Source organism: Psammomys obesus, unplaced genomic scaffold (genome assembly GCF_907164565.1).
Source record: "Psammomys obesus unplaced genomic scaffold, mPsaObe1.curated_primary_1811, whole genome shotgun sequence".
In the NCBI taxonomy this organism is placed as follows: Eukaryota; Metazoa; Chordata; class Mammalia; order Rodentia; family Muridae; genus Psammomys; species Psammomys obesus.
In genome coordinates this window covers 2,641,487-2,660,646 of record NW_026596962.1, presented here as the reverse complement: position 1 = coordinate 2,660,646, position 19,160 = coordinate 2,641,487, and positions in this window count along the sequence as shown.

The window sequence follows — 19,160 nt, the reverse complement described above, 5'->3', positions numbered from 1 at the left end:
GACTGCTGGACTGGCTTTCTCGGGGAACGCGCATGCGGTTGTTCACGGGTGGTGGCTTGCTTTGTGGGACACACGCGTGTGTGTTGGGCACTGTCTGGGTGCCCATCACCTCACAGTGAGAGACGGTAGCCAGCGCTCATAGTGCAAGACCGTCCACCGTTCTGCCTCCACGTCAAATTCTTAAAGGGGCAGTTCCAGGTCTCCGGTGGCAAAGCCAAGCTAGGAGCAGCTTGTGGTGGAAGAAAATGGCAGAGATGTAGAACCTGAGAGCACCCAACTGCCAGGAAATAGCTGAAAGGGAACATGATGATAGTAGAGAATCCGCAAGCTGAGGCAGAATTGCCACAAGTTCAGTGCCAGCCTTCGGTATGGTGTGAAACCCGGTCTCAAAGTAGTGAGCCAACAAAAATCACTCCTGAGTTATGGCCCACAGAGTAAGTGAGCACCCACCGTCTCTACTCAGTCAGCTAAGTGGTGAGCAGGGCAAGGGTTCTCATGAGGAAGTCCCACTCAATAATGCGGAAGTAAAAGGGGAGGGCATTAGAAGAACTTTAATTCAGGACATGGCTGCCCTGGCAAGAGCGAAGCCAAAGACCTAGGTCTGTATGACTAGAATACAAACACGCCTTTAATCCAGGAACAGAGGCAAGCAGATCTGAGCTCAAGGCCAGCCCGCTACAGAGCAAGTTTTAGGTAAATAAAAGCTTGGGTTCAGGCTTGGTGGTAGACACCTTTAATCCTAGTACTTAGGAGACAAGAGTCATGAAGATCTCTGAATTCTAGTCAGTGCAATATTCAGGCACTTCTGTTGATTCAGTGAGCTGAGCGGCAGAGCAGTGGAGTTGAGTTCATGGCTGTTCAGTTTGTGGAATTCAGAGGCAGTTTTACAGAGAAAGTACAGGCTAGTCACAGGTAAAGACAGAATGAACCAGAGAATGAGGAGCCAGAAGATTAGAACATATTGCCAAAGTTAGTATGAGGCCAAGCAAGGCAATTTACTCAGAAGCTCAGAGCAGCCAGTTTGAATCAGTCAGCTTGGAGAGGAGTTTGAGCCAGAACAGCTGAGTTTGAACTCCAGCCAGCCAGAGTTCAAAAGGAACTAGAAGGGTGAACTTACTCAGCACTAAGTCTCAGAGGCTGAAAACATTCTAAGTCTAGATAAGACTGTATAGAAGCTAGACGCTTCCAGAACTAGGCCTAGGTTGGCAGACAGCAGTAAGCCTCTGAGATGACAACTGAACCAGGTGAATAAAAGTTACTTTAACCTTCAGTTTGTTTATATGGTGCATCACATTGATGGATTTCCGTATATTGAACCACCCCTGCATGCCTGGGATGAAGCCTGCTTGGTCATGGTGGATGATATCTTTTTTGTGTTCTTGAATTAGGTTTATGAGTATTTTTGCATCAATGTTCATATGGGTCTGAAGTTCTCTTTTTTTGTTGGGTCTTTGTGTGGTTTAGGTATCAAGGTGACTTGGCTTCATAGAATGAGTTTGAGTTTGGTAATGTTCCTTCTGTTTCTATTTTGTGGAATAGTTTAAAGAGAATTGGAGTTAGCTCTTCTTTGAAGATCTGGTATAATTCTGCGCTGAAACCATCTGGCCATGGGCTTTTTTTCTTTTTTTTTTTTTTGGAAGGGAGACTTTTGATGACAGCTTCAATTCCTTGGGGGGATATATGACTATTTGGTAGAGAAACACTTAAAGAAATGCTCAATGTCTTTAGTCATCAGGGAGATGCAAATTAAAATGACCCTGAAATTTCACCTTACACCCATCAGAATGGCTAAGATCAAACACTCAAGTGACAACACATGCTGGAGAGGATGTGGAGAAAGGGGAACCCTCCTCCACTGCTGGTGGGAGTGCAAACTTGTACAACCACTTTGGAAATCAATCTGGTGCTTTCTCAGACAATTAGGAATAGTGTTTCCTCAAGACCCAGCTATACCACTGCTAGGCATATACCCAAAATATGTGCAAGTACACAAGGACATTTGCTCAACCATGTTTGTAACATCTTAATTCATAATAGCCAGAATCTGGAAACAATCCAGATATCCCTCAACTGAGGAATGGATACAGGATTTGTGGTATATCTATACACTGGAATACTACTCAGCATCAACTAAAAACAAGGAAATTTGCAGGCAAATGGTGGAAACTAGAAAAGATCATCCTGAGCAAGGTATCCCAGAAGCAGAAAGATACACATGGTATATACTCACTTATAAGTGGATATTAGACATATAATATAGGATAAACATACTAAAATCTCTACACCTAAAGAAGCTAAGCAAGAGGAAGGACCCTAGATAAGATGATCAATCCTCACTCACAAAGGCAAACAGGATGGTCATCAGAAGAGGGAGAAAACAGGGAACAGGACAGAAGCCTACTACAGAGGGCCTCTGAAAGACTATCCAGCAGGGTATCAAAGCAGATGCTGAGACTCATAACCAAACTTTGGGCAGAGTGCAGGGAATCTTATGAAAGAAGGAAGAGATAGAAAGACCTGGAGGGGACTGGAGCTCCAAAAGAAGAGCAACAGAACTAAAAAAAATCTGGGCACAGGAGTCTTTTCTGAGACTAATACTCCAAACAAGGACCATGCATGGAGATAACCTAGAACCCCTGCACAGATGTAGCCCATGGCAGCTCAGTCTCCATGTGGTACCATAGTAAGGGGAACAGGGGCTGTCTCTGACATGAGACAGTGGCTGGCTCTTTGATCACCTCCCCCTGAGAGGGGAGCAGCCTTGCCAGGCCATAGAGGAGGACATTGCAGCCAGTTCTGATGATACCTAATAGGCCAGGGTCAGATGGAACGGAGGAGGACCTCCCCTATCAGTGGACTTGGGGAGGGGCAAGGGAGGAGAAGAGAGGGGGAAGGTGGGATTGGGAGGGAATGGAGGGAACTACAACTGGGATACAAAGTGAATGAACTGTAATTAATAAAAGATAAAAAAAAAAAAAAAAGAAAGGTAACTGTAAAAAAAAAAAGTTACTTTAACAAAACCCACTATATGGCCACAATTGCCACAGGTGAGGTCACCAAAATGCATACTAAATACAGTAAAGTGCAGGGTTCAACCGCACAGACCCTGAGGCATGTAAGATGAGTGGTAGCAGATTGTTTTCTTGGGGCACACATCTCTGAAAGGACTAGTGTGGACAGGATGGGGGTGGTTAAGAAGGAGAGGATGTCAGACTCCTGATATCCTAGCTATGACTCCAGGACAGGACAAAGGTCTGTAAACCTTGGATTGATGTCATGACTTCCAAAGTCACTGTTCCATTCAATGAGGGCTCGAGAGGCTCCACGTTTCACTTGGATTCTGCAGTTTCAGAGCGTCTGATACTTTGTCACTGAGCAAGGAGTCCGGAGCTGACATGCTGTCCTTAAGAAAACACGAGGACAGCACGGTGTGCTGAGGGCATCCCCGCAGGCTGCTTCCGCTGATCACCGGGCCTGGGTATCTAATGGGGCTCCTCCACTGTAAAGTCACCGGGTTTTCCCTGGGAACCAAGGGAACTAGGGTTTTAACCTGGGGTTTTAACTCCTCCCTAGAGTTAAAAGCTTTAACATAAGGCTTGTGAAAGAGCAACAATGTTCCCTGAGGAAACTCTACTGTGGGTGGAGCAGTTCCGCCCTTCTGAACATTCACAGCTGCCCGGCATTGTTGCATTGTTTTCCCACAGCAGGAACCTGGCCCCTGCGAAAGGCACAGCCAAGAACAGCTTCTTCTACCGAGTAGCCACCCTCGGAGAAGCACCGTGTCCTGAAGGAATGTGGATGCTCTTCATGACCAAGAGAAAGTCAAGTTGTTTCCATCCTTGTCCTTCTGTTATCCGGGTCAGAACAAGTGCTGCTGGACGTGCTCAGGGCTCCCACGGCTGTGCAGTAGTTAATTAGGATACCTACAGAACAGACTGCTGCAGCCTCAATTGTGAAGGCCGTGCATGGGGGCTGGGGGGGGCTCAGGCTTTGGACCTCGCCAGGGCTGGCATGGTGGCTGCTCTGTCGTCTGGGGCCTAGGAGCCTTCGGCTGCACAGCTCAGGTCTTCATTTGTCAGTTTCCCCTCATGGGCCTTATCTCTGAACGCCCTCCTGCCAGAGCTGTACCAGGAAACAGGCAAAAGGGAGGGCAGGAAAGGTCTCCTCAGGCACGAGCCACAGTAGTCGGCATTTAGTTCTGCAGACTGTAGCCACTGGCCACCCGTACCTCACCCACACCTGCAAGGGAGGCTGATGACAGGTCTGTTAAGTTTGCCGCAGAAGAAATGGAGCAGTTCAGAGCACTTGCTGCTCCTCCAGAGGACAGGGGCCAGTTCCCAGCACCCACATCAGGCAGTTCACAACTAACTGCCTGGAACCCCAGCTCCAGAGGATCTGACCCCTCTTCTGGCCTCTGCAGATGCCCACCCACAAATGCATGTGCATTTGTGCACACATACTTAAATAATAAAGTAGCCAGGCATGGTGGCACACCTTTAATCTCAGCACTCAGGAGGCAGAGGCAGGGGGGTCTCTGTGAGTTTGAAGCCAGCCAGGGTTACATGGTGAGAGCCTGTCCAATAAGTAATTAAAGTATTCTTGTTAGTTCTTTCGTCAGCTTGACACAGCTAGACTCATGTGGAAAGAAGGAACCTGAGCTGAGGAAATGACCCCACAGTATTGGCCTGTGGGCTAGCCTGTGGCATTTTCTCAATTAATGATTGATGTGAGAGGGCCCAGCCCATTGTGGGTGGTGTGGTAGGTAGGTGTGGATGGCATAGAAAAGCAGGCGGAGCAAGCCAGGAAGCAACACTCCTTGCTCTCCAGCTCCTGCCCTACTTCCCTCGGTGATGAACTGCCACTTGGAGGATAAGACAACTTGAGCGTGTGCCTTCCCAAGCTGCTTTTGGCACTGTGTTTTATCACAGCAATGGCAACCCCGATGAAGACAGTGAGCAGGGTCCAGCGCAAGCTCCCTGACAGCACTGAGTGGAAGAGAGGCGCTGCCGTCCTGCTGGGCGGGGCCAGGGCGGCTCCTGACAGGCTTCAATCCTGGGTCCAGGCTGCTCGCATTTTGAATCTAAAACTGTAAGATGGGTCGGAAGGACGGGCGAGACTTGACGCTTGCAGACGTGCCAGCCAGCAAGTTGCTAATGGCAGCAACCCATTGTTTCAGCTTTTTCTCCGTATTCTTCTGTCCCGGTAGCAAGTGAGGACAGGTTGGCAAATAGGCTGTGCAAGCAACACATCAGCTCCATCAGTCAACCGAGAAATCAGCATGTGATGAACAGTCTTTTCTGCCTCACTCTCTTCAACAGTATGGTGAAGTTCAAAAGTGCAAATTCCTGTAGCTGTGCCCTGCTACAGCAACACAAAATGGGCTGAGACAATTAGATTGTGACTACAATCATGCAATATATACCATTCCACATGCTATGTACCTTGAGCATACACATCTGGAATTGTAAGTTAAATATATTTAAGTGCAAATATACACATAACGTACATGTATATACACGTCTGTAATGGATAAAGAAATATCCATGAGATTCTTACTTTTCACAGAAAATGCTCAACCTAAAATTTAGGATTGTTCAGAGCAGGAAGCAAATCTAATCAAACAGGTTTTATTTTCCTTTGCCTTTCTTTTCTTTGTGATCTTTCACAGTCAAACAGTGCTTCTGAATGCCCTTGGACTGACCTCAAAGCCTGTGTCTGAGGAAGGAATTCTGCTGTCAGTATACACATGGGGGATCTGGGCTCCACCCCAGAAGCTCCTTAGAAACTAGAAAAGAAAAGACAGCATCAGAAAGACTAGGCATTAGAAGCTGCCGCTGTTCCAGTGTTTCCCTTCTCAGAACAGAGTGAAGGGCTCTTCTTTGGAGTTCGTGTGCACTGCTCTCTAGTTCTTGGTCCTCAAAGGTTTCCAGCTTGCTTCATGTGGTTGAAGGCAGTCCCCCTGCCGTGGTTTCTAGGCAGCCTGACTGGTGGACTTCCTGCCTTCCACTTCCTCCCTGCACAGCAGCTCACAGCTGCCTTGTAAAAAGGCAGGCACATCTGTCTGGCTCACTTTAGGCTCTCAAATGCTCTCTGTTCTCTGTTCTCAGCATGTGTCAAAAAAGCAGCTTCCTCTAGGGAAGTGGCCACCTCTTTCCTGGCAAGCCCTATAGCCAAGGGTGCCCCGACCCGCGGGACCTCGTTATTCGTGGGGGCAAAGGGGGTCGTACCTGTAGGAGATGAGGGAGAGAGAGAAACGAGCACAAGTAGATGAATGCCTTTCAAGTGCTAACTTTAATTGTGCAGCAGTCTTATTTTTATAGGGCAGTTCTGGCAGGGAGGGGGGTGGTTTCGAGGAGGAGGAAGTAATAGTGGAAAATCACTAAGACTATTGTAAGAAGTCACTTGATTCATGTGTTTGTTACAGTGGAGGCTCACAAGGTTATACAGTCACTAAAAACAACGTCTGTGGTTTCGGCCATCTGTTGTTTGTCCGGCAGGGCTGTTAACCGAAAGGCATGATTCACAGACATCTGTTGTTTGTCCGGCAGGATATGACAAATCAGAGTCTGGGGGCTTTGTCAGCTCCCGACATCTCCTCCCTTTTTATCTTTTTAGAAGCAAGGGGACTTTTAAGACTCTCAAAGAACATGTAAAGAATAATTTTGATCAGCCAATTTTTGTAGCCTATCTGGGTAACCCACATAAACAAGTCATGGAGGTTGCGTTCCCCAGAGAGATTTACGGACATCATTACCTTTGTTGATAGGTCTATGCCATTTCTGGTGCAATGGGACAAAGCCCTCAGAGTGCAAAGGCCATAGACGAGTTGAATCAACAGAAGGGAGAGGCAAGAGTCCTTACTTAAACAGGGGCACAAACGGAGTCTGAGCCTATTGGAAGGGCGGTGCTGGACCCTTACCCGTCATTGGATTGGCCTCCTCCAGGCGAGGAGGTCATCCTGTCTTAGGTGGGGCGAGACTTATCCACCCGTTCCGTCTCTGACTTACCAGACCACTCACTTTGTGGAAATGTAACACATTGATCCTCCCCAAAGACTTGCAGGGCAGAGAAAAATGAGGGTGTACCCTAAGGACTAAAGGGCAGCTGTTAAATCTGCCGTAGTTAACTAATGAAATTTTATTTTTGGTCAGCCAATTGTGAGAGTCGTAAAAGTCCAAATTTAGCTATGAGGATGGCCCCAAAACTTCCATCTCGGGGTAGGGGAGAGCAGGGAGGAAAAATCTAGGGGGCGGGAGTCTGGGGCATCAGGTGAAAGTTCCATGGCAGATTCTTCTTTCCAAGCCAGGCGGTGATAATGGACTTGGATGGGCTTGATTGCAGAATCCACCTGTCTTTTAATAAAACTTGAGAGACGATTAAAGGCCCAAGGGCCAAAGGAGAGGAGCAGAAACAGACCCATAAGGGGGCCCAAAAGACTGGGAAGAAGAGTGGAAAGCCAAGGAGAGGTAGCAAACCAATTTTGGTACCAAGACTCCTGCTGTTCTCGAGCCTTTTTACACTCTTCCAGGTTCTTTTTGACCTTATCTAAGCTGTTTTGTACCAATCCAGTCTTATCAGAATAAAAACAGCATTCCTCTTTAAGGGCGGCACAAAGGCCTCCCTCTTTTAGAAAAACTAGGTCAAGACCTCGCCGGTTTTGAAGAACTACCTCGGAAAGGGAAGCCACAGAGTCTTTAAGATTTTGTACTCCTTCTCGGAGCTCACTTAAATCTTTATCAATGGTTGCTTGAAGCTGAGAAAAATGTTGTTGAGAAGTGACCATGGAAACAATGCCAGTTCCAGCCCCTACGGCACTTAAGCCCAAAAGTACAGTAAGAGTAATGGCCATTATAGGTTCTCTTTTTTGAATAGAAATACCACCATCATAAAAAGACAGAAAGCTGTCGGAATCATGAATAAAAAACCGGGGAAGAATAACAACAATAACACAGTAGTCTCTTTTTTTAAAAAAATCCTTATTAGTAATAAAGGAAGTAAGTCCAGTAGAACAAGCAAAATAAGTATTATTGGGAGCCTTAGTGAATAAGAATGTTTGATTGATAATAGATGTCTGGTTGCAGATCATCTGTAATGGTCGTGGGGGAATCATATTAGGTCCCAGGAGGCAATGGCCAAAACCCGAGACTGAGCTAAGAGTAAGGCCTCCCTCAGGGGAAGCATGCCAAAGCAGGGACTTAGAGTCATTGGTGGGGATGGGATCACCCATTATTGCTATGCCTTCATAAAATGGAGGAGTGGGAGAAAAGCAGATCCAACATTCCTCATAGGCAGGGTTACTGGTGTTACGAATTGCCTCTAAAGAAGCATTAACCAAAGAAATGATGAGATCTGCGGAACTCATATGTCCCTCTGGGAGAGTAGGCTGAAAAAGAGTTGCTTCATAAGGGGGCAACAGGGTAGAACTAGGGGTAGTAAAACTAGAAACAGCAGGGAGCTTAGGCTTTGCTGGTTGGAGGACAGGGTTAGGTCCAACAGCAACAGGAGTTTTATTGGGAATGGTTTTGAGTAACTTAATTTTGAAGGTGAGTCCAATATGTGTTTTATAGGACCTAAGTCCCCATTCAAACCCCCGTCCAGTCCAAGTTTGTTGCTTGGCCTGGGAAGTAAATTGAATTAACAGGGGGTTACACCATCCTTTAGTAATAGGATCATTATTTTTACATGATAAGGGCAATGTTTGAGAATTGAGTTCGGAATAGGTAGAGGGAACACAGCCCAATGAAGGGCAAGCATAGGTAGAACTTCTTTTTGGAGGGGTGTATTTTTGTTTAACAGTAATGTAATCCCAGCTGGAAGTGGGCTTCCAGTAGGTATCTCCGGTAGTCTCACAGCCCCACGAAGCACAAAAATAATCATTAGCCCATCCACATTTATAGTTGAGAGATCGGTCCCTATGGGCTCCTGGACAGACATAAATACCATGCTGGTTTTGAAGAATCCTTCTATCAAGAGCATTTGAACAGCCAGGGTTGGGGGGATAATGCGGAGACTCAGGTGCTATACCTCCAGACCAAGGCCAAAGAATCTCGGCAACACCCCAATCAGGGTGTGCTCCAAGGGCAAGGGCACAAAGATCCACTTCTAAATCGGGCCAATGGGGCTGAGTTCCGACCTAAGAACTAGAATTAACAATATCTCCGGCCTGATTTTCAATAACCCAGGTATAATTATAAATCTGATAAGGGGAGGGGGCACTTACCGCCAGCCGGACTGCAAGCAGGAGTGAAAGAGTGGCAAGGCCGAACATCTTTCTGTAATTAAGCACAGTTAGATTTTTCCTCAGGGGTTTCCCTGGGGGGGTCAATTAACTTTATTAATCTTTCAGGGAGCCATCTGGCATTTTGTTGCTTGGAGTCAAATATGCATGCATGTCCTTTTCCCCAAATTAATACGGGGTCCGGACCAGACCACTTATAAGTCAATGGGTCTTTCCACATTGCTTGAGCATAGGTATCCGATGTGGAATGGTGCCAGAATCTATCAGCTGCTGTCTTGCCATTATTATCAAGAGTAAGGAAATTTAAAACAAATAAGGCATGATTTAAAAGGGTTTTGTAGTTTCCTGTTGGTGGGTATAAAATTCCTCCAGAATATTGTAATTTTTGAAGCATATTTTTAAGGGTTTGATGTGCTCTTTCTACAATGCCCTGGCCCTGTGGGTTGTAAGGGATTCCTGTGATGTGTTTAATTTTTAATTGAGCACAAAATTGTTTAAAGTTATTACTGGTATATCCAGGGCCATTGTCTGTCTTTATGATTTTAGGTAAAGGCATGAAGGCAGAACATGCAAGAATATGACTTATAACATGTTTAGTACCCTCTCCCGATTGGAGAGAGGCGAAAATAAATCCACTGAAGGTATCTATAGACACATGAATGTATTTTAATTTTCCAAAAGGGGAATAATGTGTAACATCCATCTGCCAGAGCTCTCCCGGTGTCAGACCTCGAGAGTTAACTCCTAGGTGAGGCTCGGGCAAGAAAATTAAGCAATTCTGGCATTGGCGGACTATTTGCCTAGCCTGTTCTCTCGTAATAGAAAACATCTGACGAAGCGTTTGGGCATTGAGATGGTGTAAGCGATGAGCTTCCTGGGCTTGTATCAGGGGGTCAGGTTGCTCAACAGATGTCATAAAAAGGACTAACTTAGGTTGGGTGGCCTGGTCTACCAAGTCATTTCCCTCACTCAGGGGTCCCGGAAGGCCAGAGTGAGCTCGAATGTGTCCAATAAAAAAGGTTCTGAGCGTCTTAGTATTAAAGCCTGTAATTTGGCAAAAAGAGGAGAAGCATTGGTAGAGGGCCTAATGTAAGGGACAGTCTCAAGCAACGGGACAGAAGTAGCAACATAAGCACTATCAGGGTCAAGATTAAAAGCTTGGCCTGCGAGAGTCTCAAAGACTTTTATGACTGCAACCAGCTCCACCAGTTGAGCGGACGAGAGATCTGTCTGAGACTGAAAAATCTGCCCCTGAATACTAAAAGCAGCAATTCCTGAAGAGGAGCCATCAGTAAAAACCAATGCGGCTCCAGGAATAGGAGAAGTCTTGGTTCGCGTTGGAAAAAAGACAGATTGTCTATGCAAAAACTGAATAAGTTTATCAGCGGGATAATGATTATCAAGTTGTCCCTGAAAGGAAATGCTATTAACAGCCCAATCATCCGAAGTCTGAATCAACCACTGTACTTGAGAGGAATTATATGGTGTACAGATGACATCTGGGTCCTTTCCAAAAAGTTTGAGAGATGCCTCCCTTCCTAATTTGAAGATTTGAGCAACCATTGAGGGATATGTGGGAAGTATTTTAGAGGGGGACGCTGGGAGATGAATCCAGAACAAGGGCTTAGTTTGCCATAAAAGTCCAGTAGGAGTAAAGGCTGTAGGGAGAATCAATAGCCAAAGCAACAGGTCTGGGGAAAAATATCCAATGTTTTGATTTTGTATAGCTTTTTCGACTATGCTTAAGGACTCAATGGCATCTGGGGTGAGCTGTCGAGCGGATGCCGGGTCAGGATCCCCTCACAAGATATCAAAGAGAGGTTTAAGTTCCCCAGTAGTAAGCTTTAAATAAGGCCTAAGCCAATTAATATCTCCCAGGAGCTTTTGGAAATCATTTAAAGTAGAAAGTGAATCTCGTCTAAGTTGTATCTTTTGAAACAGGATATTATTGGGAAGGAGTTCAAAACCGAGAAAGAGATAGGGAGGGTGAAGCTGCACTTTCTCGGGGGCTATTTGAAGTCCCAGTTGCTGGAGTGAGATAATTAGTTTCTGTCCAATAGCCTGTAGTTCGGTAGCATCGGGTCCTGCCAATAAAATATCATCCATATAATGGATGAAATATATTTTGGGGTATTTTAGTCTAAAAGGGTCAATAGCTTGGGCAACATATTTTTGGCAAAGAGTAGGACTATTGGCCATCCCTTGGGGCAGCACTCTCCACTGGAAGCGGGGTGACGGACCGATACAGTTAACAACAGGAACACTGAAAGCAAAGCGCTTACAGTCATCAGGATGGAGTGGAATACAAAAGAAACAATCTTTTAAATCAATAACCAATTTTGTATAGCCTTTAGGAATGGCAACCGGAGAGGGGAGTCCTGGTTGGAGTGCCCCCATTGGTACCATAGTCTTATTAATTTCTCTGAGGTCTTGGAGAAGCCTCCATTTCCCCCTTTCTTTCGAATAACAAATATGGGTGTGTTCCACGGGGAAGTGGAGGGTGTTAATGTGTCCAGCCGAAAGCTGTTCCCGCACCAACTGCATGGCTGCTGCTAATTTGTGCTGAGGAAGGGGCCACTGGTCAACCCAGACGGGGGAGTCACTTCTCCACGTGATTTTATCTGCCTGGAGTGCAGGGGGAGCAATGGCCCTTAAGAAAAATGTGATTCATAACCAAGTCCTGTACGTGTCAATTTTGGAACAACCGAAATAGGTTTGGGTGTTCCTTGATTATTTTTTCCTAATCCTTTCCCTGGTATAAAGCCTTGTTTAAGCATTTGTTGGGTGACTGCCTCTGAGGGGCTAAACATGAGAACTCCCATTTGGGAAAGAATATCTCTCCCCCAGAGATTAACAGGGAGCCCAGGGACTATAAATGGACGCACGTGTCCGCTATTTCCCTCAGGGTCCTCCCAGGTCAGCAATTGGGAACTCTGTAGGGTAGAGATTGACCTATACCCTATAGCTGAGTTAAAGTTGGCTGGGAGGGCCAGGAAGGAGGCCATGCTCTTTGGGAAATTACTGTGGAATCTGCACCTGTATCCAAAAGGCCTTCAAATGTCTTTCCATTAAGTTTAAGTTTTAGAGTGGGTCGCTCTTGAGTCATCTGTTGAACCCAGAAAATGTCCGAGGATCCAGGAGTAGATGGTCCTCGAGAAGGGCCTAAAGCGGGAGCAGTTAAATCTAGGGGTAGGGGGAGCGCTTGAGCCAATCGCTGTCCCTTAGTAATTGGGAGGGGTCCCCGCGTGCTGCTAGCCAAAATTTTTATTTCTCCAGTATAGTCATTATCAATTAAAGGGAAGACATTGATGCCCTTTAATGTACTAGATGCCCTTCCCAAAATTAAATAATAAGTGTGTGGGGGAGGCGGCCCAAAAATTCCTGTGGAAATAATTTGTACCCATCTTCGGGGGTTAGAATTGAGTCGGTGGAGGCACAGAGGTCCAATCCTGCGCCCCCGGAGTGGCCCTGTGAAGGCAAGCTGTTGGTCTGGCGCTGACTGTGTTAGGGTCTGATTGTGGCATGGCTGGCTTACCCTCGAGGCCGGCTTGAAGTTGACAGGCTGAGGGGTCCGGGGCTGACCCCTTGTCATGTTTCCCTGCAGGGGAGGGAGAGGATTGCCTGCGGCATCCGTCTTGGAGCGACAGGCAGCAGCCCAATGTTTGCCCCGCCGGCAACGAGGACAGACAGTAGTGGGCAAGGGACGAGGAAGTCCCCCATTTTGTCCTGAGGGGGAAGAGTTTTGTTGGGGACATTGGCGTGCAAAATGTCCCGTTTGTCCACATTTAAAGCAAGAATATTTGGGACCGGGGCCTTGTGTAGCTCCCATGACCAGGCTTATAGCCTGAGACATCTTATGAGTAAAGGGGTCAACATCAGAGCAGATACGAATCATTTCAGGAAGGTCCTTATCTTTATGTTTGCCCCGTAGGGCTGCCTTACAGGCAGAGTTAGCATTCTCGAAAGCCAGTTGTTTAAGAAGTTTATTTTCTTTTTGTTCTATTTTGTCGGACCCCAATGATCGCTCTGCCGCCTCAAGGAGGCGCCCCACAAACTCTGAGTAGTCCTCATTATTACCTTGAATAATTTTTGTTAAAGGTGAGAGGACAGATCCCTTGACTGGAATGGCTCGCCAGGCGGCAAGGGCAGCTCCATGGGCTTGAGCCAAAAGTCCAATAGGAAAGGCGGGTTGTGCCTGTGTCGGAGCATATTTACCTTGTCCTGTTAGTTTATTAAATGTCCATTTTGCTGAGGCCTTGCAGGGGTCTGTTAAATTATTATTGGCTAGGTTACGGCAGCAATCATACCAGTCAGCCTGCCATGAAAGAAACTGGCCTCTTGTGAGAACCGATTGGACAACAGTAAGCCACTCACCGGGTGTCAGGAATCCGCCCCCAGCCATACTTTCAAGGAGGGAAACAGTAAAAGGAGCGTTAGGGCCATAGGTGCGGATGGCTGAATTAAGTTTTTCTAATTTTTTAAACTGAAGGGGATGAAAGTCACCAGGCTCCTCAGAGGAGGGTTTAGTTTTGGTTTTGGTTTTAGCAGAAGAACTAACAGGAGCGTGAGAAGAGTTAGGGGCTTCATAGGGTTCATCCTCGTCACAGGGTTTCTCCTCGTCATCATTATCACTAGTCTCTGCATCAGAAGCCTCATCGTCAAGGATTTGAATACTGACATGATCAGGACGGGCAGTGTAGACTGAGAAGGAGCAGAGATGCAACGCGCTTGTGAGCGAGTGGTGACAGGAAAAGCAAGCTGGAAAGGGGTAGAGCGGGTTTATGAGCGAAGAGTTAGATGGAGGAGAACGCTCAGGAATAGCAGAGGCAGAATTGGATGTAGGGAGGGCAGAACAGCGAGTTGTGAGTCGCGAAAGTTGTCGTTGGAGATGGAGAATTTCGGTCAGGTCGCGGACTTGGGCAGAAAGACGAGACCGGGTCTCGGAGAGGATATCTGTAGGCAGTGTAGGGAAGGATGGGAGGACAAAAGGAGCAAATGGCGGAGGCGCAGAGGCGAGGGGAGGATTATCATCATTATGATAATGAGCGGCCTCGTCCTCAAGCATAGCGGCATCTCCAGGATCTAGGGGCTCAGGATCTTGTGCAAGAGAAATGGGTGGGCCGAGGGGTTTTGAGGATTCTTTGTGAGTAGGCGTCCCAGAACATGGTGGTGGGATATCAGCAGTGGGGAGAGGCGGATAAAGTCGAGGGAGGCTGGGAAGAGGAGAGGCGTTAGCCAAAGAGAAGGAATCAGAAGTGCGAGAGGGAGGGCGAGAAGCGGTGGGTGAGTTTTGCTTGGAAGAAGAAAGACAATATTCAGCGACTGAAAGTAATTGTCGCTTGCCAGTGTCATTATCAGCATCTTCAACAATATCTCGAATAATCCCCCAGAAAGAAAAGACTGTAGGGGAAAGGGCTTGGTCTTCCCCCGAGATTAATTTTTGATTAAGCTCACGACCCACCTTTTGCCATTTCTTGGGGTGTATTGTTGGGCCATCTAACATAAACCAAGGACAAGCTTTATCAATATAAATGAAAAAATCAACTAGATCTTTCTTTTTGACCCTAATTCCTCTCTCTTGAAGGGAGGCTTTAAGATCCTTAATGAAGGACGCTAATCTCCTTAGACAAAGAATGCCCCATCTCGATGAGACGGAAGTGTAATGTAAAACTTACCAGGTCATGCAGTCTTCTCCGGGCCAGAGGAGTGTGACCAACTTCTTGATGTCGCAGGCCTGCTCTTTTCTCGAGGGTCCATCCGGGTCGACCCGTACTTCGAGCCCCACGTTGGGCGCCACTCTGCCCCGACCCGCAGGACCTAGTTATTCGTGGGGGCAAAGGGGGGTCGTACCTGTAGGAGATGAGGGAGAGAGAGAAACGAGCACAAGTAGACGAATGCCTTTCAAGTGCTAACTTTAATTGTGCAGCAGTCTTATTTTTATAGGGCAGTTCTGGCAAGGAGGGGGGTGGTTTCGAGGAGGAGGAAGTAATAGTGGAAAATCACTAAGACTATTGTAAGAAGTCACTTGATTCATGTGATTGTTACAGTGGAGGCTCACAAGGTTATACAGTCACTAAAAACAACGTCTGTGGTTTCGGCCATCTGTTGTTTGTCCGGCAGGGCTGTTAACCGAAAGGCATGATTCACAGACATCTGTTGTTTGTCCGGCAGGATATGACAAATCAGAGTCTGGGGGCTTTGTCGGCTCCCGACACAAGGGTCTTTGCCAGGGCCCAGCCCTGGTGGTGGCCAGGTCCAGCAGAGGAGATAAAGGAGTGAGTGAGGCATGGGGTCAGGGGAATCTGGCCATCAGAGTGTTTCTTTACACAGAGCTCAGTAGGCAGGGGTTAGATGCCTGTTGTTCCAAAACAGATCATATCAATTTTGTTCCCAGACATGTGCTTTAACTTTTTCTTGGTCTAAGTTTAGTCATCACTGATAAACTGTAACATAACAGAATTATCTTTTAAAACCATTTTCCTTCATCAGCTCCACAACCCAACTTTTAAGTAAGAATCTTGTGGTTTGGAGGGCACTAGACAGAAGGAAAACCCCAAGCCAGCCTGGGCAGAGCACCATGTCCCAAGCAGTGCATTATCAACTTCTAAGAGGCAGGTACTAAGTGTCATTAGCCCCAGGCAAAGTCTTTAGTCCAAAGCTGAAGTTATTATTCAATTTTTGCCTTAATACAGTGATTATATTTTGATATTTGTAGAATTTATTTATATGTGTAATCTTGGTATTCTTTTGTTCCTTGCTCATAGACACCACAGTGGCCCTGTATGAGTTAACTTTTTCTAAGAAAGGGAGGTCTTAATACTTCATTCTTTTATCATTTATCCACATCTTTCATTGTCCAGCAGTAGTAGGAAGAGGCTTTTCATTTGGTCTGCTGCCAACTTCTCTAGTTCGCCAAATCTTGTTTACCTTTTAAAGTTTACTTTGCTCTGATTATCTTGTTCCTGAGTAAGTGCAGAGGCAGATTGTACCAAGACTATCATGGAGTCATTTTCATAAGAAGGTCCTTGACATCTTTATTTGAGTCACAACCTCCAGAGCATAAGTAAGACCTTCAAAAGTAGGGCCAGATAAGGACATCTCCCTAAAAGCATGAGAGGTAGTGTGCTCAGGGTATTATGCTAAGCTTCCTGGGGAAGCTTAGAAGAAGTACTCCTGGGAGAAGGCATAAATGAGTCATAAGAAATCTCCCATCAATCCAATATCCCCGAGTTGTACAAATATTAAAAGCCCCCTCCCAAGCATGCAACACATGGAGAGTGAGACCAAAAGTGAAGGACAGCATGACGGCAATTGCACCGCTCGGCTCAGCTTTGCTGGATCGTTGTCCAGCAGCTGTGCCGGCTTTATGACTTTCGCTGTTCCTGGCTCTGCCTGATCTTCACCTGCAGGATTTTCTCATAAAGGAGGCTGGCTGCTGTCGCCTGCTCCTGACCAGCAAGTAGCACCTGGGATCAAAAGCATGGCAGACACAGGTCAAGATGTCCCAGAACACCATATGCTTGGCAAAGTTCAGATGGCTCCTAACCTTTCACTTTTTTTTCTTTCTAAGATAGGGCTTCCCTATGTAGTCCTGGCTCTTCTGGAACTCACTTTGTAGACCAGGTTGGCCTCAAACTGAAAATGTAGACATAAATGTACATCTCCTGTGCCTGTTAGCCAGTTCCAACAAATATGAACTCTTGGATGCTCTGTGTTGCAATGAAATCCCCTTACATTCCCCTCCCAGCTCCTAGACATGACAGTATCCATCTGCAGTGTTATATTGTTCAGGCAATTCAACTGGCCTTCTCTTATCCCTAAGGGTCCTAACAACATCCTACCTATGTCAGTACCTGTGTCCTGTGACATCATCTGGGCTAAGTACATGGTGACCTGTTGGCACTCCCCCTCTTTCTTACTCTCTTGATCTCTCCCCCTCTGTTGCTCCCTCTCTCTGTCAGGGCACCCCTCCCCCCACTATCTCTCTCTCTCTCTCTCTCTCTCTCTTTTTCTCTCTCCATCTCCATCCAATAAATCTCTTTCATATAATACCTGTTGTGTGCATGGCATCATTTTCAAATAGATACTAACGTGCAGGTCATCCCACACATAGTACAAAGACATGCACAGCAGTGAAATCATCATACACCACAACAATTGCAATCATTATTTCGTCTCCACAAATGCACAGCCTACCCACAACCTGTGGCCAGACATGATCCCTGCAGAATGTTTTTTTGTACTTGATAACAAGTGTCCACAGAAGGCCAACATATTTTCTCCACGTATCTCTCGCATCCTTGCTCTTCTAGAATGTGCTTCTTTCTCTTTTAGGGGTAAAATGTTCATAGTAATTTTAAAAACCAGGTCATTTTCCTCAAAATCCATACATGCTTGGCAGGTAAGCTGGATAGCAAGTAAGGGTACTTGCTGTTCCAGCTTGAAAATACGAGCTCAATCTCTGGAGCCCACATGAAGGTGGAAGAGAGACCCAACGCCACAAAGTTGACCTCTGACCACCACACACATTTAAGTTTCTGCTCTACTTGGCAGTTATAACAAGCTTAATCATTCTCTTATCCCGAACAAAGAATAATAATAAGCCACGTCAGTAAATGATTTCCTGTCTTCTCCTCACTGCCAGCACCTTTTCGTCATAAAAGCAGTGGTGTATGGGATCATAAGTCATATGTTGTAAGAAAAAAAAAAGCTGTTCTCAGAGAATTGTACCACTCTATAACCCAGGCTGGTCTCAAACTCACACCAATCTTCCTGCTTCAGCTTCTCACATGCTGGACTTACAGTGTGAGTCCCTAAGCCATTCTTAATCATTTACTGATCTGTGAGACGGGGCCATTTCAGCATCTACCTTACATAACTGTCAGAGTTCTTTAAAACAATCAGAGCTGTTACATGCTCAGCTCAATGCCTCCACCATACATGTAATATGAACAAAAGCAGTGATTGTAAAATATCGGGACTTCTATTATTAATTAATCGAGGGTGAAGTGAAATCTCCCATTCTCTCCAGGGTTCCAGGCTAGGGGGAATCCTGGCGGCATCGCTCAGCTTCTATTGAGGAGATGCTAATCATCCTGCAGCACATGAAGCTTAGCACGTAGAAGGTTAAAGCCTGCCTTTGAGATCCTCCCAGCAGCTTCTTGAGTTCCAAAGATTTACCTTTCTGTCACTCATATCAGCAACTCTCCAGCTCCAAAAGCCTTGGAGAGAGCGCAGCCAGGAGCTAGGGCTGGGGGTCTCCTGGATCCTGCCTGTGCCAAGTGAGGACAGACTCGGAGGCTGTCCCTGCCAGCCCACCCCTACCCCACCCACTGTGTCGGAGGGAGGCATTGTCAGGGCGCCATTCTGTGACCCGTGCTCCAAGCCTAGGAAAGACAAAGCTGCCGTGGGCCTCCCGGGAGCATGTGCCACCTTCCGGCTGGCTGCCCCTCTGAGGGCACCACCAGAGTCTGTCTGGAATATCTGCTCTGAAGGCACCTGGCTTTGGCCAGTTCTGAGGGTTTCCTATACCCTGCAAGCCCACACCCGTGTGAATAGAAATCTACCAGCAACCGAGGCTTTCCGGGTGCTGAGAGCTGGGCTAGAGAAGCGGCCTGAAGAAAAAGAGCTTTCCACAGGAGTCCGTCCATTCTTTGTCCCCCTGGCACCTGCCTTCGTTTCTCTGAGCCCTTGAGCAGGCACAGGTCATGTATACGCTACAGGCTGGACAAGCTGTGGTCTGTTTGGTCTTGCTGTTTCAGGACAGACAGGAACATTGCAGCTAAGGGCTTGAACTTTAAAAATCTCTCTGAGCTGCCTCAGCCCTCCACACACTGAAATGGGAGGCGAGGGACTGCAGTCCCCAAAGCACAAGGCCCCAGTGTCCAGTGATACAGTCCCCCATTCAAACATTCCAATCCAG